Here is a 25,216-nt window from a genome sequence, read left to right as displayed (position 1 = left end):
AGCTGTGTCCCTGGGAGCCCGGCAGTAACAGGAACCCCTCTTTTCTTCTGCAGAGGTTAAGAGGGAGGGAAAATAAAATAAAATTAAAAAAAAAGTAATGTAAAGAATATGCCATCCTTGGGCTTCAGGCTGCGGGGCTGGAGCTGGGAGGTGCTGTAGCACCAGGATTCCCCATGGGGATGCTCAGCGCCAGCCTGGCTGCAGCTGCAGGGCTGGGGCCGCATCCCCCCTTGTAACGACAGGATGGGAAGGGAACGGGTCACACAAAGTGCCTGCGCCGGGCAGGGGCTGCCAGCCGAGGGCCGGGTGGGGAGCAGCTGTGCTGCAGCACCGCAATCACAGCCCTGCAGTGAGAGCAGCGAGCGGGGAGCAGCGCCGAGCCCCGCAGCAGTGAGAGCCTGCCGGCTTAGCGAGGCAAAACGCACAGCTGGGCGAGGAGCACCGTGCACAGAGCAGGCTGCTGGAAGGCAGCAGGGGAAGCAGAGCAGTGCTGGTGGCAGCGGCGGCACACAGCTCCCAATGCCCGCAGCTCCGCGCTGCTGCAAGGTGAGTGGCAGCGCCGGGTCACCCCTCCGGGCAGCTCCCACCTCGCCGTGCCACCGCCGGCACCGTCCACTCCTTCGTTGTTTGTTTTCCTTTTTTTTCCCATCGCTGCTTTAAAGTGCTCTCAAGCAAGGACATGCAAGAATAGAAAAAGCAACAAGGAATTATTCTTTTTTTTCTTCTTTCTTTTTGCAGCTCGCTACAGGGAAAGGGGTAAAGGAAAGGCAGGGATGGGAAATCAAACTATCCTGCAGAATTCGGGGCTGTTCCAACCTAACAAAGCAGCTGGGTGACCCCGAGGAGCAGCAGAAAGCACCCGGAGCCCCTCCGCCTCTGCTGCAGCACGCGCCTCCTGCATCCATCCCAAGGCAGCCCGCAGTAACGCAGCAGAAAGCCAAGTGTCATGCTGAATTGCATTCTCCTCGCACACAACAGCCGAGCGGCAGCACCTAACATGCATGGCTCAGCCCTGCCGCCACGCCACGCCGGAATGGAGAGCCTTAAAATAAGGTAAATATCTTAAAAGGTCAATTAGAAGAGCTTACAGCACAGCAGCGCCGCTCCTTGCGAGAGCTCATTACCTAGTATGGTGGAGCTGCTGCCTGCTGGGTTTTTTTTTCTTCTTGTGCAAGTTAGTCTGTGAGTCAGCAGTAACACACATGAGGACATCAGGAATACTGCCGAGTTCTGATGCAATGGAGGTTGTAAAAAAAAAAAAAAGAAAAGTCGTGCTCCGTTTGGACAGGAGCCGATAATTCCATTGCCTTACTTTTCAATTACTGCACAGCCTACCGCCACCAAACTGCAGAGGGGAGGGAAACTTTGCTTCCATTTCTGCCTCCGATTAATGACTTTCGCCTGCAGATTTGTCTCCTTGCTTTAAAAAGGAAAAGCAGTCGGGATGATGTCATTAACCCTTTGAGGGCAGTGCGTCTCTGCAGCTCCGGAGCTTCTGGAGGAATTTTAGCATCAGGGAACGACGCTGCCAAAAAGTTCTGGCGAAGGAAAATGTTTCTACATTAAACTTTTAGTGCTCTCTAAAGTGAAGCTACAATTGCATCTGAGCTTGATCCTTAATGGAAAGATCAGCTTGCAGATAAGGAAGGTGCACTCTGCGGGGCTGGAGGTGCCTGAAGGGCGGTCCCAGCCCCTCGCCCCACTGCAGTCCCACAGCACTGCGTGCACCCACAGCCCCTGAGCAGACACATGAAGTTTGCACAGCGGAGCCAATGCCAGCCTTCCATAGAATCACAGAGGTCAGAAAATCCCCCACGGACCCCCAAGCCCACTCCCAACCCACCACACCACCCCCGGTCAGCCTATGCAGTGCTGACCATTCCTTCTGAGGAGCACTGCTCCCTGACAGCCAACCGACCCTCCCCTGGCACACCACGGGCCATCACCTCTCATCCCATCGCTGTCACCTGGGAGCAGAGGCCGGCCCCAACTCACCACGACCTCCTTCCAGGAGCTGTAGGATAGATGAGGTCTCCCCTGAAGCCCATCTCCTCCACACTGACTCAGCCCAGATCCTTCAGCCGCTCCCCACAGCGCTGTGCTCCGACCCATCGCAGCCCCTGCCCACCTCTGGACACATTTGGAGCCCCAGTGTGTTTCTTGCAGTGAGGGGCCCAGCACTGAACACAGCACTGCAGGTGCACAGCAACGATCACCTCCTGCTGTCTGCACTTCTTCTGACACCAGTCAGGATGCTGCTGGCTCCTCGGCCACCCTGGCACACTGCTGGCTCATGTTCATGTGATGCTGCAGATGGAACTGAGCCTAATGCCAACGAGCACACGTCAGCCCACCAACAGGACGTACAATTAACGATTACGGATAAATAATCCAGCCGATCACAAGTCGATTCCAAATCCCTATTTGGTTTATTGGTTGTTTTTTCTACCTGTGGCCACAAGCACCAACAAATCCTTCTTTTCTTTGACGCACAAGCATAAAGCTATCTGTGGCTGTTACAGGAGGAGGATCCCCGGCCCCACAGGCCAGCAGCCTCACATGCTGAGCCCAGCGCTGTGCTGGGCAGTGCGGGACGCTGCATACAGATGAACTGAGTTTTAAAGGACAAAAAGCCCTGGCAGCAGCTCCTGGGCCAAATTCTCACGTGCCAAACTTCCCAACTGCTGCAGCGCAGCTCGACGGCATTTCAAAAGAATTCCTGCTCTGTTTTGAATACTGCTGACAATCTTCTCTGTCAAAATTTGTAATTTAAATCCCTCGGAGGCGAGAAGCACACTGCTCCTCGGGGCATTCCCTGCTCCCCATATACAACACACTGCATCCCACAGCCCATCCCCTGCACCCCCAGTGCGTCCTGCTGCACACGCAGCCCCATTTGAAGCCACACAGCCCCACTGCCCAGCCCCACACCGCCCAGAATGCAAGACCGCTCTCCACGCGACTTCAGATGTGTCAACAAACCCAAAATAATGCTATGTAAATAGGTCTAAGCAGTGAGAACAGCAAGATCTCTTCCCTCGGGCTCGCACTCATAGGAAGCCGCTCCATTTTGGCACGTGAGACACGTTGAAGATTCCCTGCTGGTGCTGCAGAGCACCTTGAAAGGTCGATGATGGCACTGCAGCAGGTGGCGTGGACTGACCTGCAGAGAAGGGAACCTGGCCTGCACCCTTACCAACTCCTTCAAGGCAGTGGTACTTTGTAACATGCTCTGATCTTTAATATTCATAGCTTGCTCCATTTGCATATCATGCCATAAATAGTTGAAGCAGAGGTAAAACACAAAGCGCTCTACTTGCATTTCTAATTATGCCTAAAATCAAATGTAAATCACAACACAGCCAAGACAGAAGATATTAAATTTGCTGCTTCTTTGCTGCCATTAAAACATTAAAAAAAAAAAAAAAAAAAAAAAAAGAAAGAATGAAAATCAACCCCAAAGCAATTATTTTTTAACAAGAACATCCAAAAGGCTTTCTAAGCAGGTGCAGCCGGATGACTCTATTCTAGGAGCAGGGTCCCCACCAGCAGCCTGCAGCCAAACCTGCACCAACAACGCAGTCGTGAGCTCAACTGCAGGCTTTGGAAAACAAAAGCAGGTCTCAGGGAAACCTTACCCATGAAGGGGTGAGCCTGAAGGATGGGCTCAGCTGTCACAGTGCCCAGCTGGGACCTCCCCAGCACACCCAGCTCCGTGCACAGGGGAGATGCTGGAGGTGATTCCCACATCGCTGCCTATGGGGCCAACCCACTCAGGTCTTCCTGGCTCCCAGAACCACACACCCCACACACTGCGTGCACCCAGCACTGCTGTGCTCTGCCCCACTCCTGCCCTGCACCACCACCCCATTGCTGGAGGGCTCCCAGCCCTTTGCCAGCCCAGCAACCAGCGCTGCTCCCTCCCCTGCCGTACTGCCTGCTCAACACAAACACTGCGTGTGTGCCATTACCCAGCAAATGCATCTTTTCTGCAGTATCTACCTCCAAAGAATTCCAGAGAGGTAATTACATTTAACCCCAAAAGGTGAGTGTTTACTCCCTTTTCCCAGTTAATGCAGCTGGCATGGAGGGAGAAGTGAAAGTGAGCCGCTCAGCGCGCAGAGCTTTCCTTTTGCTGTTCATATGTACCCTGGCATTTTGCCCAGACCTATTTTTAAGCCCATTTACTAGAAATCCCACAAATTAAAGGAAATACGGATAATGTTGTAAGAATCCTTTGGGCCAAATAAAAGCTACACATAATTTTCCTTGTGCATCAGACTAAGATCCTTAACCACAAAAACCAGATTTCCCCAAAGCTCTTTTGCAACAGCGAGAGAATCTTGTTTTGTAAAAGTTGCTTTGATTCACGGCGGGATTACATGATAGCAGCACTAAACTTCCCCCTGCTGCTCCCCCTGTCCTGTCCCTGCATGGAGTGCACCAAGATGGCACTGGGTCAGGGCATGGGGACAGGTGTGGGGATGGGGCTCAGGGACGGTGCCACCGGGATGCCCCAGGTCCTCACTGCCAGCATCCATGCCATCCTGCCTTTGGGATGCAGGAGCAGCTCAGGGTCGAGCAGGAAAGGTGCTGGTGGGAGAATGGGAGATGGTCAGATTTGTGGTTTCCAGGATATAAGGGCACTTCAAAAATAGCCATCTAATCAAAAAACAACAATAAAATCCTATGCCCTATATGCTTGTATACGTGTAATTGTGCAGTTATCTTAGGTGAGCAGAAGGAGCAATGCAGAGACAAGGAAGGGATCCTTCTGCAGGCAGTCCCAGTGCTGCAGGATGGTGCTGTTGGGGCTGGGGGTCCCTCCTTGCCCCTCCTTATCCCCCTCCCATGCACACAAACAGAACTGCTATGGCAAAGGCACTGCCCATGCCTTCAGCAGGCAGCAGTGAGGCAAGAAGCAATGAGCAAGTTTCCCAGCCTGGGGCTGGGACAGAGGCAGTCAGATTTGTGCAGGCCCCAGGGAGGGACTTCAGCTGGAGCAGAGCACAGGTGTAACAAGCAAACGAGATTAAAAGAGCAACCAGCAACCAGGCAGGTTTCAATACAATTCCTAACACAAACACTGGCACGGGGCGCCCAGAGAGGTGATGGTTCCCCATCCCTGCAGACACATGAGGTCAGTGTACAGGGCTCTGAGCACCTGGTGGAGCTGTGGGTGTCCCTGTGCATTGCAGGGAGTGGGTCCAGATGGCCTCTAAGGGTCCCTTCCAACTCAAATGACTCTATGGATCTAAGTAGAAGCAGCCATACCAACCCTATGTCACGGTGAGGTGAAGCTGTCCCTTCTAAACCTGGCTCTCTCTTTGCTCTTGGTCATCCCCAGCACTGGAAACATCCGCCTCGCAAACACTTCAGCCTCCTTTCAAAGAGAAAAATAAAAATAATGCATGGCAATAAACCCTCTTCTTCCACAGACTGCACCGAACTGAGCAGTTAAACACCCAACTTTGGGAACTTTTCCAAGATTTATATGTTTTGCATGAAAAGCAAATGGTTTTTTCCTGCCTGGGAAAATATTGAAGAGCTACGTTCAGGAAGCCAAACGCCTGCATTGGTGCCTGGTGCTGCACCTCAGATGGAGCCCCAGGCCTGGGCTGACCCCTCTGGCCTTGCTCCCTGCTTCACCACACAGCTGAGCACTTGGCACCTTCTGCTTTTTGCAGCAACGTGGTGAGCGATTTCTCTCTATTTTTTTTTTTTTTTTCCCCATTTCTTTCTATATTTTGAAAATCTTTCTGACCAGTTAGACCAGAACCATCCCAATTGCAAAATCCAGGAAATCTGCCGCAACGCTCTGCAATACTTGCGAGGCAATTAGCCAGAAACCTCAAACAAATAAGTTGGGTTGTTTTTTTTTTTGCTACACCATGCTAACCACCAAGTATTAACCCACTGCTCAGGGAACAGCATCTGCAGCAATCACTTCCTAACTTAGGAGCAGAGAGATCTGCTGCAGCACCTCCCATCCACGGCTCCAACACGGCCAAGGCCACTCCATGGTCAGAGCGCACGGCTCCATGGACACGGAGCATTGAAACTGGGATTACTGCAGTTTGGCTTCTGTGAGACCCTGCTGCCTCAGAAATAAATCACAGCACGGGGCAGGACAACTCCTGGGCTGGGAAGGAGAAAGAAGCCTCTGAGCAATACAGCAGCAGGCTCGGTTCGGTTTCAAACACCTGCATTCACACACAGTTTTGTTTCGTTGTTGTTGTTGGTTTTTTTTCCCCATGGGAAGATGTCAAAATACAAGAAAAATATAAGAAAAAGTCAGGTTTGTGATTCACTATAGGAAACAGCTACCACCTGCAGATACACCAAGGCAAAGCACGGCCACACAGCACCGCACAGCCTGCACCCATCGGCGCTGCAACACCTTTCCTTATTGCAGAGTGAAACAGCAACCAGGGCTCCGTGTTATTTATTATAACTCATTCCTTCTCCCTGCCTCTCCCTTTCCCCCGTCCTAAAAAGCCAATAAAATAAAACAAAGTGCTTCCTTTGGGGAGCGCGGCGGCAGTAACACCGCTGCCATCTGTTGCTGAGTGCTGGGGAGGAAGCGGAGCGCAGGGCTGAGAGTCAAAAGGTCTGCATGGCTCTACTGAGAAAGGGAGCCCAGCATCAAACCCAGCAATGGGAGACGGTTCTGAACCAGCTCCTGAATTTTTTAACGAGCTCTGGAGGTAAATATGTTAATTTGACTTCAATCACGGTTGAGGGGGAAGGAAAAAAAAAAAAAGCACAGTATATGAGTAGAGGGGATCGAGTCTTAAAACTATTCATGCATTGCTGCATATTTGATGCTCAGCAAATAAAGTTCCAAGGTTCTATAAGGAGAAATTATTCTGAGTAAGCAATAATGAGGCACGTGTTATATCGGGTGGATACTAATGGTAATCTATTATTAAAATGGAAGAGTTGCAGCAGCTCCATCTCGAGCACCTCGCTGTCCCCCCTCCCACTGCCCTCACTGCTCCGGGGTGTGCAGGCATCACAGAACAACGAGGTGCCCAGCTGGCGCCTGGTGACCCTGCTGAGCCCCACTGTGCCACTTCCTCCCAGTGCCACCACCCAGCCTGCAGCCCAGCAGTGCCCAGGCCTCATCGCTCTGCCTGCCGTGTTGGTGTGTTACTGCTCCAGCACTGCTGACCCAAACTGCCACCGGGCCTTGTGACAGGCAGCCAGCAGGACCAGCACCCGCTCTGCCTCGGGTCCTGCTGGGCTTGGGGGGCTCTGGGGACCCTCACACAGAGCTTGGGGATGCAGGATCCTATGTGGGTTTTGGCTCATTTTCCTCTTTCCTACATCCTGCAGACACCTTTCAGGAGGTGCCTTTGGGGGCTGCCACTGTGACCCCCCACGTCCAGCAGTGGCCATGCTGGGGGCACTGCAGCCACTGTACTGCACCCAACCCCACGTGGGCGCAGGGCACACAGACCCTCAGAGGGAAACAATCCCATTGCTTCCCACGCAACACAAGATTACATTCTGGCTGTGTTTCAGAGAATATTACTCGTGTGCAGCAAAGTTATTTTTTAATGGAATTTTTAAGTAAGTTTAGCCCTGAAAGGCAACGCTCTGCACAAACCCAAGGATAAAGCAGCGTGCCACTGCTCTGCACCCAGGAACCCTCCCATGGAGCTCAGCCCCAGCAGCACAGCCCTCCTGCACTGCCCATCCGTGCACCCAGCCTGTGGTGTTTGCTCCCAGAAGGAAAAGCAGAAGATGCTCTCCATAAGCAGACGATTTCAGCGGCTAATTTTACCATCGCTTATGGTCGGCTTTATGACTAAGATTTCATGCTGACTATATTAATCCTGTCAAATCTCAGAGTGAGAGAGGAATGATACTGTATATTTTATGGCTGCAATAACTTCTGAGCCATTAGACATGCATGCTGACATGAAAGTAATCAAATTGATTTTTTCCCCTATTACAATGAAGAACTTTGTGTGAGCAAATAGTCTCTCTGGCAGAGGAAGGAGAGCCCGAGAACCCTGTGCTCACTCAGGAAATTAAGAAATTGTCACAAAACGTTGTCCAAAAATGCGGCTACCCTGCACTGCTGTCACCAAAGCAGTGTGGCACATGCCTGTATTGAGCAACCAACCAACAAAAACAACACGGGGAATAACGCAAGGCTTCTGAAGCATCGCAAATGTTACAGCAATTGCAATTAATTGCTTTCCTGACATCAAAGGCTGCATACCCCCCTGCAGCCCCATGCAGCAACAGCATCCTGAGCCCAGCGGGTCGGAGGGAGCTCCTGGGGGAGCCCCGTGGTGTGGGGGTATTGCTGGGCCACGCTGGGGTCCAGGACAGCGTTTCAAAATCACAGACTTTTTTAAACGTAGATAAGTCTTTAGTTTGAAATTTCACTTGCTCTGTGGTCGTCTTTTTTAACCCATCTCATAATTACATTTGGAACCCTTCCTTAACTACAGCAATTACCCGATGTTATAATGTGAAACCTTTCAGCCCTGCAGAACGCTGTGCCACCCGCAGTGCCACGCAGGCAGATCAGAGTGACAGCCCCCAGCTGGGGACAGCATCTCTGGGCCTTCGGGAGCAGCTGAAGCACCCGCAGCAAAGCCCATCACACAGGTCAGCTGTAGGGCTGAGCCTGGCCCTGCATTTCCAGTGCCTGCAGCACAGATGCACTGAACACCCAACCTACATGGCCTCAGACAGGCGCTCGCTTTTGTCCCATGGCCAGCAATTATTTCTTTGACTTTCAGTGAGGATCTTAAGCTCTCAAACCTGATTACCTGCACACTGCCATCTGCACAAGCACACTCAAGGCCTGCATTACGGCCCCAGTGAAGAGGTGTATGAGTTTATTTTAACACTAAATTGAAAAACAGAACGCAGTAGAAGCTCCCTGCCCATAAGATACAGTTCTGGTTTTATGGTTTTTTTTTTGCTTGTTTGTTTTCTAAAGCAAAGAGATGCAAAACCAAACCCACAACCCTGTGCATCGCTGAAGCCAACTCCAGCTCCGTGCACCTGCACTGAGCTCTCCCTGCTGTCTGCAGCACTGTGCCCCTCCTGCACTGCGGCCGTGCACACACGCACACACAAGGCTTTCATGCACACACTAACCACGCTTTGGATGACTTCTTAATTCAGCTTACCTCCAATTTCAGACGAAGAGCCTTTCCCCCAGCGCAAGCTGCCAGCAGCACAGACCCACACACGCACCCACCCGAACACACTTCGTTACCAGCTCCTCTAATTCTCCCCTTCCCAAAACGAAGTGAGGGCAGCCCAGCCTGCTGTCCTGCACCCGGTGCCACCTGAGCACTCGCAGCCGCCCGGCACAGAATGGGATTATTTGTGCATTCTGCAACACACAGAATGGGGCCCCGCGGCCAAAACGCTGTAACTGTATTCCCCAGCGCCCAACCGGTCTGGCCACAGCCTCCCCTCTCAGAACACAAGTGTGCTATTCACCACAGGGCCCCCTCGGCCCAATTGTGCCCAAATCATGCTTTAAAGTTATCAGACAAAACACCCCAACCCATCGCTCGGCCAAGGTAGACGAGGTCTCCCGGGAGAGAAGACGAACAATATCAATGAGTTTCTCATGACCTTACGGAGATTGCCATGACAACACAGTTTCAATCCTCCAAACATGGATATATTCATTTGCACCAGTGTGATTGAGAGTAATTAGAGCGAGGTTCTGCACGCTGGGGGGACGGGGAGCCACGGAGCGGCCGCGCACGGGAAGAGCTCACATTGAAATGGAAAGGAGGAAACCCGCAACGCTCTTTAGAGCCGGGTGACCTAATTCATTATAAGGAATGTCAGTTAGCAAACCTCTTAAATAAAACATTAAGCTGGAGGTAATTTGAAGCCTTGTGGATTTTGTTTTACTCAATTATTTTCTAATGCTTCGTGTTGAAGAATAAATATGCAGAAATATTAAAAAATAAAATAAAATACCCACGGTTTCATTTCATTCTTTTACAAAAGAAATGAAGATGTTCCCTCTAAAACAAAACACCCTCCGCCACGCCAGGTTTTTAATTAAAACTTTTAAGACCTACAGGACTCCTCAAGGTTGCAAGGCCTGCTTGCCTTTTGCTGGGCTGTGCCACCCCAACCCAAGGAGCTTTTCTCCTGCCAGCAGTGCCAGGACAAGGCAGGGTGCTGCCCAGCCTCCGTTCACAGCCTTTGCCCACAGAGAAGGAAAAGCAGCCATTTGTATGCAGGAGTGCTGTTCCATTCTCAAGCTGCTGCAGTTTGGGGGAGCAAACTTCTCTCTGCCCTCTCTGGGCATATGGCTGTGGGTACAGGCATGGCACAGCCCTGGCAGTTGCCTGGTGGCCAACAGCAGCACGGCTGCGATTTGGGAAGATGGGCAGCTCTCACACCAGTCTAAAAGCACCAGGGGAATGCTGGAAAGCAGAAACAAATGGCCTGGTGTGCCAGGTTGGCCTGCAGACCCTACAAACACCCAGCTCATGCACGATGGCAGAGGGTGTGCAGGAAATTCCTGCAGCTCCCATCATTCCTCAGCCTGCACCCCGAGCTGAGCGAGCACATGCAGCCATCCCAGCTGGGAGCAGGGAAGGCTGAATGCTCTTTGACGTGCATTTGGCAGCAATACCGTTTTTTGCAAGGGGACAGCAGGAAGAGGTTTGCAGGAACGCTCAGCAGAGCTCCTCCACCAAAGGGAAACCTCCAGGAAAGAAAAACCCAGAAATCACACACTGCTTCCTGCCGCCGCGGTTACAGCGCGACACCTCGCCGCTCCCATTCACCATCACAAACAGCAGCTCCGAAAGCACGCCGTCCTTCCTCCATTACCACCATGTGGGCAGCAGGGCTCAGCAGGGCCGTGGCACAGCGCAGGGCAGTGGGGCTGTCCCAGCCAGCAGCACATCCTGCTCGGATCCCATGCACTGCAGCACAGCATCACCAAGGATTCGCATCCGTTACCAGCGGGGAAAGCCTGCAGCTAGAGGTGGAGCCAGGCGCTGCCCCAGCGCCCAGTCTAAGTTGCCTGATGAATGCTAACTACAGCTCGCAGCTGATTTATCTCGTTTGGTTTGATTTTAAAATATTGAGTTATCTAACCAGACGCAAAAAATAGTCTGAACGTTCTGCACGCCGCTGAACGCACGCTCTGCCATTTCACAAGGCTATAATTCAATCCGTACCTCCGAATGGGAACGACCTTTCTCAATCGCATTTGTATTGAGAAATACCTACATTTGAGGACAAAGGACACAGTTTTTCAAAATGACCAGAAGTGTCCCCAAAAATTGGGGTTCTGCAAGGAATAGCCCTCTTCTAAACTCACTGCTATCCACAGCCTGTGAATATTTCAGTCACTGAAGCTGGTTACAATATTTATTAGGGTCTATTTCGGTCAATCCATCTGTGGTAAGAGCAGAATGTCTGACACCAGCAGGGTCTGCGTTCTGTATCAGGAGGAGCATTTTGATACCATCAGTTTCTAAAAAAAAAAGAAAAAAAAAAGGAGGAGGGATGGAGTTGGTGTAAATTCCCCATGACTTCAGCAGGGCTGGGATGTCCTGCAGGAATGTGCTGATGCTCAGGAACACAGAGCAGGCAGGGCTGGGGCAGCACGGGGCAGAACGGGACGCATCCCAATGCCATCCCTTGGTGCCAGCACCCAGGATCCTCACGCTGCCACAGCAATGAGCCACGAATGTGGATTTTGGGAGGTCAGAGCTGCGTATCATTGGGTGCAGGACTGATGCCCACCTGTAACCCCTGGGCAACGGGTCGCCAGTCACCACCACCCTGAGCACAACAGCTGTCCTCTATTCCTGCACCCAGGAGGTATGAGGTCCCCCCCCCAAACAGCCCAGCCCTGATTTTAAAATTCATCTTTTATCAGCTTGAGTCGAAAAAACCCAGCAGAAAGGCACAAATGGATTGCGCTAGTAAGCAGAAAAACTGTTACATCTTCTGAATGTAATTTTGCCAAAAGCTTCTGCACGATTTTTTTTTGTCACGCTTTGCATTATGAAGGAAATTTCTTTTTAGAAGAACAGGAGAGCGATTTGCATAATATTCTTTGCAAGTTAATATCAGCCTCTGATAATGATCTCTGCATAATGCAAAAACGTTTGAGAAGACTGTTACAACACTAAGTAATCATATTTTAAATTATGTTTCCCTTTATAGAAAGGTGTTGCAAAAACACACAGACATGAAATCTGTCTGTTGAAGTCCTAAGAACCACCTGACCATCTTCCCACTATTCTACTGTTACATATTGCAACACCGCCTTTCAAAATCTTACAAAACAAATTACGCTGCAACAGTCTGGCTTCACAGAAGGCAGAGCTTTTTCCTGCGCCGATGCTACAGCACATTAGATTTCACAAGAGCTTCTGATGTACCGCGCGAGCAGAGCAAGGCTCCGCAAATTGAGCTGTAACACAATTAGGCACGGCACATCAGCGCGCTGCTCCTCGCGCTGTGCCAACGTGGGGCTGGGGACGGCCACCAGGCTGGGGCAGCCACCCGGCTGTAGGGCTGTGTGTGCAGAGCCAGCAGCGAGCGTGCTGCTGGTGGCAATGGGTGCAAGGAGGATGGGGCTGAGAGGGAGCTGCGCGCACCGCGTGCCCAGCAGCAGCTCCTGGATGTGGGCACGGAGCGCTTCCCTCTGCCGGCATCCGATGGGGGATGTGGGTGGGAGATAATGCACTCCTGTATTAAATGCTTAATATGCTGCTCAGCCTTACCAACCGCATCGCAGCGGTTTGAACCCGAGCTAACCTTCCCCAAACTAAAAGGAAGAGGCAGAGTTCAAGCTGGTTCTTGGGACAGGCCTAGCACAAGGCAATGAAACCGGAGGTGGGATGCACGGCACTGAAAGCTGCCACGCTACACCAACGCTGCCGTGCCCCTGAAGGAGCCCCAGGCGCTGCCCGTAGCAACTCTAGGAGTGCAGCAGGCAGTGCCAGCACAGCCTGTGTCCCCAGCACCATGCCAGGCACTGAGGGTTTGCTGGTTCTCTTATTTTGCTACCCACAAAACAAGAACCCAGCAAGTGAACACAGGCGTGTATCAGCACAGTGAAGAGAGATTATCCCCCTTGGGTGAGCAGAGCGGGCTCCCACAGCAGCTGTGTGCCCTGGCCTCAGTACAGACCTCCCAGTGGGGACCTGTAGGGACTGCACAGCTTTGGGACACTGAAAGGCACATTGAGGCTGCAGCTGAGCACCCCACACTCCTCCCCACAGCTCTGCCCTGCGCTGCCCAGCAGCCCTCAGGAGTAAAGCACTATGAATCCCTCTGCATGGATCTGCAAGCAGCCCACGTGCCAAAATCAGCATGGTGGTCTGGGGATGAGAGCCACCAGTGCTGTGAGCCTGGAGTGCAACACAGAGCAGAGAGGCCTTCCTTTCAGTGCCAGCACTGGGGGACATGGGGGGCAGCTCTGTTCTTTCCCTCTCCTGGGCCTAGGACTGCCCACACATCATCACAGTGAGCTTCCAACAGTGCTGCCTTTGTTCCCAGCCTGCACACACCGGCACTGCTCCGAGGTGGGAGAGAGCACAGGAAACCCAAGGAGAAAGGGGCCACAGCGTGTCAGCCACAGACATCACCCATCCCCATGGATGTCACCACGGGCGCTGCGAGGGGAAGGCAGGGACAGGGATCAGACAGAGGTTCTTAAGCTCTAAATTCAGGCTGTGTCTAAACACTTGGCACAATCCAGCAGCATTATACATTTTGGTATTTACCCACTTGAAGAGCAAATACAACACTGAAGATCTAGGCTTTGCTGCATGTGAGCGGTGAGCTCAGATCCGAAGACAGCGCCAACTCAGCCCCAAAGAGCTGCCACCGTCCCTCCGAGCCCTGCAGAAGTCTCAGCTTCCAAACTCCTGTTTAGCCTTCCTGAGTCCCTGCTGGCAGCACAAGCATGAGCTGGGCTGCTGCTCCACTCCCCTCGGCCTCCCGCCAGCTCCTGCATCAGGATGTGCTCATCCTCTGACTTCAGAGCTGCATTACTGCCTCATTAAGCAGCACACCCATCCCATTACCAAGCCAATACCCCCCGTCCCACACCAAGAACCACAATTTTCACCGAAGGACCGGCGCTCCCAAACTTCTGCAGCATCCCACGGAAGATGTGGGAGAAAACATACAGAATCCTTCAGAAAGAGGCATCCAGAAACCCAGCACGGCTCGGGCTGAGCAGCACAGAGTGTTCTAGATGGTCTGAAGGCTTGGCAGGGCTCGAGCGGCCCCGCACAGCCCACAGTCCTGCAGAAGTCATGGCACGGTTCCTAGGAGCTGTCTGATGAGTCAAGAAGTCCTGTTGTTCCACTCGCTGCACAGCCTGTGAATTAGCCAACCCTTCTCTTTAGCCTGCCCCGGAGCTCGGGGTGCTCTGGGCCCCATCCAAATGTTGTGTAAGCTGCTGAAAATCTATTTTAAAAAAAAAATAATAATCACTTAATCTCCAGAAACACTATTTTGGAGGAAGGAAAGGAGGAAAGACGGGGCTGTGACGGCAAAGAGTTATCTGTTCTTCTCCTGTACCCTTTGTGCACATGCAGCAGCTTCATCTCCATGGACACCCCCCAGAGCAAAGCCAGCTTTCCAGCTTCTACTTTCCAAACTGCTTTTCCCCCTCCCTTCTTTCCTTCCCCCTCTTTCTAAATTCAATTATAGCACAGCTCTCTCAGCAGGGGTCAGTGTGGAATAAGAATCGCCAGAGTTAATGGACATAAGACCAAAAAAAGATTAATGCCTAAATGGTTTCAAAAGTTGTATGATGCAGATTTCATTAACATTTTAATTGTAATGTATCTTTTTAATCTTCTTTCGCACTAATGGTTTTATAGGCTTCAAAAAAGAACAAAACTGCTGACAACAAAAATATCAACACACCAAAATTAACAGACGGGACTCAGGGCTGTAATGGGAGATGAATGAAAGGCAGAAAACTGTGCTAATGATGCATTAAGAGTAGAAATTGTACTTAGACAAGTGTCAAAATTTCCGCCCTACCATCGCACAGTGCAGCACATGGCTCCCATGGGGCTGAGCTCCAGCAGAGACCGGGGGCAGCACTACCAGTGCATGCACAGATTTATTAGGAAGGCGTGCTTTGCACATGGCAATTCATCTCATTTCTTCCTGGTGATGTACTGGAGCCAAGGGCTCAGAGAACAGCAGCAGAATCTCTTCTCTCATCCCACCTTGCTGGCTTTGTCTCTTGCTTTGCACGCCCAGGTGCTGCGGCCACAGCAGCCTTCAGACATGGGAAAAATGTAGTTATAATACCATGCAACATTCATTCTTAAGCAGCAGACAATTAAACCCAGGTGGTGATGTTTCATTAAGCACAGGCATGTGTTTGTGCCCGTGTGCCAGGAGGGGGACACACAAAGGAGGAGGTGGCTGCAGAGCAGCAAGATGAAGTTCCCCACAACTTTTCTTTGCACAGAGCAGCGACCAAATGACACCCTGCAGCTACAGACACAACGCAAAACCTACAGCTGTACTTTGCAGCCTGTTCCTTGGGAGCTCCCTAAAGCCCGTGAGAAGGGATGAGATTAACCAGAGCGACATAACCAACTGCAAATCACAATAGGACTGAGTTTGTAATGAGAGCAACAAAAGGTAACACCACAGCACTCCTTGTTGCTCAGGCTTGCTGCTATGCAGGCGGCTCCAGACTTGAGAAGCACCCCGGGGGATGCAGGGCAGGAAGAGCCTCCCTCTGTGGGTGCTTTGCACCACAGCCTGCAACCTCAGAGCAAAGCCCCTGACTGCCTCCCATGGTGTACATGCTCCCTCCTCACCTTCCCCCAGCACCTGGCCATTGCCTTCCACGTGGGGCGCCTTGAAATGCCAGCGGTGAATTTATGCATCCTAAACCTCTTCAAAGCGTAATCCCTCCAAAGCTTAGCACCCTGAAAGCACAACGGATGGAAACATTATCACCCCTTAATTTTGCCGTTGCCGTATCACCACTAAACAGCGTCTTTTACGACATCCCTGCAAGGAATTATGGCATTTCCAACCCCTGCTCTTGTTTTTCTAATGCCTCATATAATCGGAGCGTAAATGTTTGTCCTATGACAGCGAGAACTGGCATGTAAAATATGTGCCCCCACACAATATATATAACCGAGGCTGCCATATGCTTCCCCAGTGGATATCATGATACAAACGCGCTCGTGGAGCCGCGCCAGCGCTGGCACGGGCACACAGGACCCTTTCCACACAAGTGTGCTGCCACCGAGCCCACGAGCCTGACGAAGCCCCAGCACTGCTGCCCTTAACTCACAATTCTTTGCACACATCTCCCCTCGACCGGCCGCCAAAATTCTGTCTGCAGGCACCCGGGGATGGCAAACATCTGGCTCTGCTCCCCGGATCGATAGATCCCAAAGAGCCCTGATTGCTACAGGTTGGATGCTGCAAAGAAAGAGGATTTTCCTCCTCCTGCTTTCGCACATGATTAATAGGTCCTGGTACCAGCTGGATTGCTGCGGGGTCGGCAGCGAGGTGAAGAGCCAGATCTCACCCCAGAGCCTATATAGGGGTGCCCCACAGAAATACAGAATGGCCTGGGTTGGAAGGGACCTCAAGGATCACATATCTCCAACGCCCTCGTCACAAGCAGGGCCACCAACCTCCCCATTTAATACTAGAGCAGGCTGCCCAGGGCCCCATCCAACCTGGCCTTGAACATCTCCAGGGACAGACCTGGAGGCGGGCAGCCCCTCAGCACCCAGCACACAGCCATGAGCTGCCCGCCCCACTGACCTGGAGCACCCTGACAGCATGGGAGCAGCACCCATAGCAAACCATTGCATGGGGAAGAACAGCCTGCCCACTCCTGCCCAGCACTGATTGCCATCGCTTAGAAGTTTAGAAATATATATACATACATATATATATATGTATATTTTCTTCTGGAAAGTATTTCCATTTGTGCAGCCTCCGCGTGCTGGTTTGGTGTTGGAGGAGAGTTAGTGGCTGCTGAAGCAGCAGCAGTGATTTCTCCCCCATCCACCCACCTACAGCAAAAAAAATGCACTGAAATATTTGCCTCCATCCACGGGAAAGGAAACATAAAAATGTCCCCGAGATGCAATTTTTTTTTGGTATTAGTTTTTAAAGTCTGATTTGGGGAAATCTCTAAAACACCCAGAGCAGGAGCACAGTGAGTGCTGGGAGCCCCGGGTGCCGTTCTGCCCAGCCCAGCCCGGCGTCCCTCCATCTGTCCATCTGTCTGCCCGTCCGTCCCGCTGCCCTGAAGCCTCCACGTGGCGCAGGCGGTCCCGCAGGATGAGCATTATTACCTCTGTCCCCATTTAGGAGCAATCACATGACAAAAACGAGTGCAACACCGCGCAGCTGAGCGGTCCCAGGGGCTGCTTGGCCCTGCCCAGGACCGGGCCGTTCTAACAAGTTTTCCCTTCACAGCAGCATTTGTGGGTAAAAACGCTGCACGATTTAAAGGGGTTTTTTTTGTTATTTGTGTGTAGGTTTTTTTTGTTTTGTTTTTTTTTTAATTTTCTGTTCTGCCTCCAAACATTTGCTTAAAAAACAAGTCAAACTTAAAAAAAAAAAAATCGCTAATGAATCACAGTTCCTAGCAAATGAGCAATTGCAGTTGACACAATGAATTATGCCTGAAGCAAGCTGGGAAGCATATTTTGCAAATGATCTCATCCACAGGCAAACCTGGCATGACACTTGATTTGCTAAAAAAGACACAAAGGCTGTCAAAATTCCTGTCACTTCACAAATAAAGTCAGGTAGAGAAAACCAGCAGCCTCACCCTCCTCAGCATGCTTAACCTATTTCTCAATTTCTGCACTGGCTTGATTAAAAAAAGCCCTGCACGACACACACCCTAGAGGTGTTTCCATCCCGAGGAGCAGCAGCTCAGCCCCAGTGGCAGTGAAGCTCTGGGTACAGGTGCTGGCAAAGCCGTGCTGGCTGCAGCAGGACGCAGCGCTCTGTGCCCATTTGGTGCTGTAGGAACTCGCCGTTCAGTTTAATTTCCTCCATGCTGAACGCTTGAATGAAATGAAAGAAAATGCAACTAGAACCAAAGAAATGTGGGAAGGAAGGAAAAGGAAAAAAAAAAAGCAATGACAGCACAGCTCTCTTTTCAGTTCTCTGCCCTTCAGCATCACCGGACCCATTCCTCCCAGCCCACTGCTACAAAGCTGCCCGGCTCACAAAACCTGGGCTAAATCCAAACGTGTGGCTGAAGCCTCATCCTAACCCCATTTTGTCAGGCCCGGGTATTTTTAAACACAGGCATTGTACCAAGCAGAGCAGCAGCACGGTCGCATCGCCGCTTCGCAGGGCTGTTTTGCTATGTTTATCCACAACCCAATGGTTCCACACAATCCTTTACAAAGCGTGCTCCTATCGCATCCGAGCGCCGGGCACCAATTTAAGTGCTATTATGTCAATAAAGGCAGCTTTCAAATAAAGTCTGTATCTGCAGCGCGCGCAGCCCCGCGCCGGCCCTCCCGAAGGCCTGGCAGGGAAATCTGACTTTATAATAAGACGCTCTAAAATAAATATTTCCATTCCAGAACCAGAGGGTTTGCATCCTGACTCGGATGAGCACAGCCGGGTCCGGAGGTTTCTCTGCAGCAATTCTTCTGCAGTGCTGCAAACGGAGCGGCCATGGGGGAGCACAGGGCAGAGCCGGCCCTGATGGGGTGCGCTGGAACTCTGCAGGGTTCCAACACGTGAGGATTTTTCCTGCCAGGATCACTTTAAGCAGCCTACGCAAAGCTCAAGGAAACCCTTCCAGGCTGTGGACCCAGTGGTGATTTTAGGGAGGCTGCGTTGGGCCATTCTGCAGCCCACCTGAATGTGAAGTGTGAGTTGTGCCACACTGCCTGCCCTTAACAGGATGGCCCAGGTTGGAAGAGACCTTAAGGATCACGAATCTCCAAACCCACCCCCACCACAGCAGGGCCACCAACCTCCACATTTAATACCTGAGCAGGCTGCCCAGGGCCCCATCCAACCTGGCCCTGAACCTTGACCTCCAAAGACAGGGCATCCACAGCCTTTCTGGGCAGCTTGTTCCAGCTCCTTGATGCCACATGCAGAGCACCTGGTTCTGCATTTATTGCAATCTGCTTTCTCTCCACCAAGCCAAAATATTTAGCAAGCGTTGGAAGTTTCCTTCTAGAGATTTCAGCCTGAGAAACCCCTTTAACATCCACATATCTCCATTTTAGTCCCACAGAGCCTTAATTCTAAGACCTCTACAGGAGAATAAAGGAACGCGCGGTGCCCAGAGCTGCCTTCAGTGGACGTTGGAAGGACATCCACTCTCAGAAGGAGGAGGTCAGGATCCCTCATTATTTCATACCTGCTCCTTGCTGCAGATCAAACTGCTGTTACCTGCATTGCCCACACCTTGAGGTTATGTATGCTCTGTCCCATAAGTGACACACATCCAGCTAATAAGCAGCTCCCAGATCGCTTTCTTCCTTCAATCTGCAGGGACGGAGGGGTGGGGGTTCTCCAGCAGGAACACCGGGGGCACACAGCTCTGAGAGCCCCCATGACACAGCCCTGCACTCCCTGGGAAGGCAGCAGGAATTCAGCTTTGTTTACTGCTTTCAGCTCCTACTACTGTTTAATATTTCAGCCGGGGAAGGTGCAGCAGTGTGCCAGCGCGTCAATAACGCAGGACACGAGGCAAACACTTGGCAGGCAAGGAGCACATCAAGCCGCCCGCAATCTCACAAATGCCTCCTGAAAGGAGGAAACACACAAGTGAATATTCAAATTAATGACCCAGCACGTAATGGAGACTTCGCTTTAAGTGATTCTGTACTTTGCCGCTAATACGTATGGGCGAGCCCGGCGCGGCGGAGCACACAATGTACCGCTGTCATTTTCTTTCCCTACAGCAGGGAAGATGTTTAGAGAAGTCCTTGACACAGCGAACGCACTTTAACTACCGCTCGCCGTAGATCGCCGCGCACCCCCGGCCCAGCATCGGGCACGGCTCCGGCTCGGACCCCCAGCCGGGGGAGCCGCGTGCACCCGCCGACCGCCCCCACCCCCACCTCCTCGTCCCCTCCCTCTCCAGGCCTCCGGTTCCGTACCCCGGCCGCAAGGATGGGGAGAGGACACCGGGGAGGACACACCGGAGGGGGACGCGTTGCCGAGGGCGCAGCGCGGGGCGGAGGAGCAGCCGACTTAGCGCACGCCGCGTCCCGCAGAGTCCCCCGCAGCCCCGGTTCCGGCTCTCAGCCCCGGTTCCCACCCCGCAGCCCCCCGGGCACAGCGGCGCCCACCTGCGGGGCTCCGGCCCCATGGACGCGCGGCGCGGCGCTGCTCGGCCTAGCGGCGGTGCCGGCTGTGGCGGCGGTCCCGGCGGCGGCAGCAGGAAGTGATTCCAGCGGCTCCTCACATGGACTTTCCCTGACCTCGCCCAGCAGCGCCGGGCGCCGCAGACAGGCGGCCCCACCGGGCCGGCCCCGCCGCGGGGGGGGGAGGAGGAGGAGGAGGTGGAGAAGGAGGGGGAGGAAGAGGAGGAGAGGGGCGGGGGAGGAGGAGGGACCACGGGCGGCCCGGCCGGGGGGCAGCGGGCGGCGGGCGCGGGAGCGGCTGCGAGCTCGGAGCGGGGCCGGGGGGCGCTTTGGGTGGGAGAGAGCGGCATCAGCGCCCCGCTGCTACCAAGGGTCCGTTCGGAACATTGTTGTAGAGGCAGAAACGGAAGGAGATAGATAGAAAAAAAGAAAAATCACCCAGGGAGGTGGAAACGGTCAGACTCAAAGCGCGCTGTGTCGGTGGCACGGAGCTGCTATGCGGAATGCCGCTGCGATGCGGAACCTGCCGCGTGTAGCAAAGGACAGAACGCAGCGCAGCAGCTCCGGCTCACGGGGGGCAGCGGGACCCGCCGAGCTCCGCGTCCTGGAGCCGCGCTCCCGAGCCCGACCTTCGCCCAGCCCCAGCCCGCAGCGCTGCCCCGGCCCCCCAGAGGAGACCCCGCGGGGTTCGGAGCTGCGGGAAGGGCACCGCGTCCCTCCCGATCCTCTGCACCATTCCCCGCCGTCAGAAACCTGTGGAGCATCACACACAAAAGCGGGATTACCCGATGCGGCACTTGGGGAGGAGGGCGAATTTTCATTTCAAATGTTACTCCCCAGCCTAAAAAGCCTCGTTTTGCTTTCTCGTGTCTCTAAGCCCCAAATATTAAGATCGGTGAACCTATTTGCGCAATCAAAGCGAGCAGCGTTAGCCCCGTGTCTTCTAAATAAATTTCAAAGGGAAAACAAAAGCCCCTTGAAAGTGTGAGCCTCTTTCTGTCTGCTTTGCATGCACGATTGTGTCAGAACTTCTTCGGATCTGGAAGTTTCTCTCCTCTCATGCATTCATCATTTTGAGGCTGCCTTAAAATCTGCGGAAAAATGTCCCCATATCTTAAAAACCAGCATCGGATGCTCAGAGCTGCTCGAGGCTGAGGAATTTCATTAGCACTCGACACTTTAAAAAACAGTGTCAGGTCAGGACAAACACATTTCCTCTGCTGTAAAAGATAAAATCTCTTTTTTTTTTCTTTTTTCTTTTTTGAAGTGATGTATGAGAAATATGTCCCAAACTGCATTTGGACATAAAGCAACCGTGCTCTTATGAAGATGTTAACACCCCCTGCTCCTCTCCCTGTGTCTCGCTGAGGACCGTCAGCCCTCCTGCACCTCCTCCATGCTCCAGTATGTTCCATCGTGTTCCAGCATGTTCCACATGTTCCATGGGTGCAGTGGGGCTGCAGGGGCCATCAGCCATGGGATGAGTGCAGGGCATCCCATTGAAAGCAATGTGTGCTCACCTACAGCCCAGAGAGCATCCTGCTCCCCTCAGCCACGGACTTTTCAAACATGATCTGTGATGGAGAAAGGAACATTTCTTAAGCACCATTTGATGGCTTGCTATAGCTGCAGGGCCTGAGAAAACATGTTTATTTACTACTGTGCTGAATTTAATGCAAAAGATTGGTTCGGAGAGCAGAGGAGACAAAATAGGCAGCATTTTCCATAATGTCTGCAAAGTGATTTCAGGCTGACGAAAATGTTTTCTTTCTTTCTTTCTCTTCCCTGAGCTGCTTTTTTTTTTTTTTTTTTTTAATCAAGCACTTCAAATTGAAGAATGGCTTGAGGGCTGAAAAAATCACTTGATAAAACACCCAGCACTTCCATTCGTGCAGGAGATGTGCTAAGTGAGAGCAGTGTGGCAAAGCAGCAGAGGCAAAACTGCAGGGCATGGCAGGACCACACCAGGAGCCACAGGCTGCATGCCTCTGAACCACACTCCTCAGGCGCGGTGAGGTAACATCACACCCATCCTCTGAACAAACCAGGGAAGGTGGATGCACTTTATGGACACGTGGCTTCCTGGCAAACCCCACAAGGAAATGATCCACCGATGTGTCTGGTCTTCATCCCTCGCTGTGTGCTGCAGGGCCATCTCTGCACAGTGGAGCTGTGCCAGATCAGGAAGGGACCCTGGAAGTAATGCACAAGTTTGGAATTCTGCAGGAGAGCTGCTTTGTTAGACCTTCAGAGGGCTCTGAGAGCAGGAATGCTGCCTCATTCAGACACCTTGTTGCAGCTGGAACACACATTTTGTTTGGAGGCAGAAGTGTTATCTGTCTGTACCAATACACAGAACCAGTTCTTGTGTTGTGCTGTGAACTGCGATGCAGGCTGGAAAGGAGAGAAAATCACCTGCTGCCAGGAACCTTCCCTGCATGGCACACGTAGCTGACACTCCAGCGTAACTGGTGCTCATATGAGAGGAGAGGGCACAACAGCTGTATTACAGCCATACAGAGTCTGCTGGCATTAACACACCGTCAGCAAGCTGCAAAGCAAAATGCATCTCAAACCCTCACTGACATGTTCTATTCATTCATGGCAGTGTGATGTGCCTGACAGGGGAGCTGGGGTTTGCTCTGAAGGCATCAGCACAGCCAGCACAGGGCCGTCCTCCAACAGTGCCCTGCATGGGGACAGCCCTTGTGCAACAGCCAGCCGAGGTGGCACAACCAGATTGCAATAGCTGCTGACTGCTCTAAGCACAGCTGCTTACATCAGGCAGGCAGGCTCAGCACAGGCAGCTCACTTTGACACACGGTTGGCACCGTGAGAGCGGCGTCTCTTATGACTACAGCCACGCTCATTGTTTTACATGAAGATGATTGGGAATAAGTTAAAACAAACAGAAATGGGAGTGTCTCCAAGGGTTTGCATTGTCCTCGCTGAGCTGGTAGAAGGTCGCCTGTAAAAAGGCTTTGCTGGTTTGTAAATACAGAAATCCTTGAGCTCCCATCGCGAGAATTGCTCCAGAAGCGCCTTGGTGCTGCTTCTTTCCTTTCTGGGCCTCTGGAGAGAGGAGGGGATGATAATAACAAAAATAATTCAGCACTGGCCTTTTTAAATAGGCACTCCTTCTGTAATGGTTCGGTGACTGCCGAGCCGTCCCAGGAGGCGTTTTCCCTTTGGTTAACTCCCATCCCAGGGGCCGATGCCTGCTGTGCTGCTTTCCTGGGCCTTGTGCTGGAAGGAAGCCCTGCAGCTCTGGCTGCTGCATACAGCCTGCAGGCACCTCTCCCAGGAGCAGCATTAAAATATATTTTTCAGAAAAAAGATCTCCTTTCATCTTGAAGATGCAAAGTGTTGGTGGATAGGCGCTGCTTCTTGTAAATGATCCTGGTGGTTAATTGCTTTGACTGCTCAGAAATTGTGTTTAATTTGACTTGGCACCATCCGCAAGATTAAAATACCTTTGCTTTCAGATACTCCTTCCGCACGCAGGGACCCAGCTGCCCGACTTTCCCTGAGCTGAGTGGAAGGATGCAGCCCTCAGCCTGCTGCCCAGCCCCAGTCTGCTGAGCCCTCCAACACCCTGAGCCCCAGCAGCGGCTCTCCTCCGTCCCAGGCACTCACCACTGCTATAAGAGGTCTTTACAATCCCTTCCCTGGAATGCCAGAGCTACCTTAGAAAATACACTTAGCTACAATCAACCCAACTTCTCCCCAGGATAAATGTTCCGCGCCATTTGTTCTGCAGAGCTGATAGAGGGCTTTAAAATGGCAGCTAAGGCACAAAGCAGATCGCAGAGATGACCTCTCCTACCATCCAGGTGCACTGCACACAGAAGATTTCCAAAACCACTGCTGCTGAAGCCAAGCCAAAGCTCTCACTATTTTCCACACAAACAGTGTGATCTTATCATGGGAGCCATGTCAGGGCCCACACATTGGCACAGATCTTTCACTGTTGTTGGGAAAATCTCTATTTGAGGAATTGCAGAGTAATAATGGTAACTCCCAAAGTGCGTTGTTGCTTTCTCAGCACGGAGCCCAGCCCAGGCACAGTCAGCACTCAGTGCATAGGGCAACCTAAGCGATGCCACCACGGGGCTGCCTGGGCAATGCTGTAAACAGTGAGAAAGCTCCAGCAGCCCGAGATCTATGGGAAAGCAGACTTCAGGCTATCCATTTTCAAGAACATTTCCCACAATAGCTTTGAGAGCTTTTGTTTCCCATTGTCAGAAGACTAATTTCTGACAAGGTCCTCATTAGCAGCTCGGCAGCGACGCGACATCCCACTCATCCATCGCCGCAGCCCAGAGCTCCTTGGGGTGCTGGCAGGACGGGCTCACCACAGCCCCCCAAAGGAATCAGAGAGCTTTAGCCCAGAAAGCATGGAAAAACCCTACTGTGATTTACCCACACCCAGTTCAATAAACATTAGATCTGGTGGCATTTGTCGTTTTTTTCATCGCATGCTCGATTACGGCTTCAGTTATTGCTCAAATGACATCACTCCTGGCACAGGGATTGATTGATTTTTTAATGAATATTCATATGGCATTTCAGCCAGGAGTAGGCATTAATATTCCAAGAAAGAAGAATGAAACGTACATCCTAATTTAATGAATGATTGTAAATATGTATCTGATGGATAATGTGACGATAAACATTTGAAAAGGCATCCATAGTCACCTCTGGGCCTTCCTTGGGAACAAAGGATGCAGGCAGGGCAAGCGGGGTGAAGCCAAGGTCTGACTGGGCAACTCCATGGGGATGCTTTCAGCCCTGGGGTTCTGCACCCGTGCCTCCAATGACTGAGCCATGGAATGATTGCTATTATGTTATATATATGGACAATGCTTCCTGACCGA

The 25,216-nt window shown here is 52.1% G+C and overlaps 1 protein-coding gene and 1 long non-coding RNA gene across 3 annotated transcripts in view; one reads left to right on the top strand and one right to left on the bottom strand.

The window, feature by feature from the left end:
* The window catches only part of NACC2 (NACC family member 2), a 37,534-nt gene extending 17,041 nt beyond the window's left edge, over nt 1–20,493 (bottom strand). Inside the window, exon 1 of one of the 2 annotated variants that reach the window (XM_052668567.1) lies at nt 20,325–20,493. The gene's annotated coding sequence lies outside the window, so the exon portion shown is untranslated. Of the gene's footprint in view, nt 1–1,088; nt 1,353–20,324 lie in introns of those variants that run through there. The other variant, XM_052668569.1, reaches the window with a different exon arrangement.
* LOC128073525 (uncharacterized) lies at nt 356–3,259 on the top strand. Its single transcript, XR_008202750.1, has 3 exons — nt 356–546; nt 739–1,053; nt 1,408–3,259. It is a non-coding gene; the product is annotated as an uncharacterized LOC128073525 (long non-coding RNA).
* Nucleotides 20,494–25,216: the final 4,723 nt, after the last annotated feature.

Source organism: Tympanuchus pallidicinctus, unplaced genomic scaffold (assembly GCF_026119805.1).
Source record: "Tympanuchus pallidicinctus isolate F22 unplaced genomic scaffold, pur_lepc_1.0 scaffold8, whole genome shotgun sequence".
In the NCBI taxonomy this organism is placed as follows: domain Eukaryota; kingdom Metazoa; phylum Chordata; class Aves; order Galliformes; family Phasianidae; genus Tympanuchus; species Tympanuchus pallidicinctus.
Note: the sequence above shows the minus strand (reverse complement) of the source record. Positions and strands in the feature narration are given on the sequence as shown.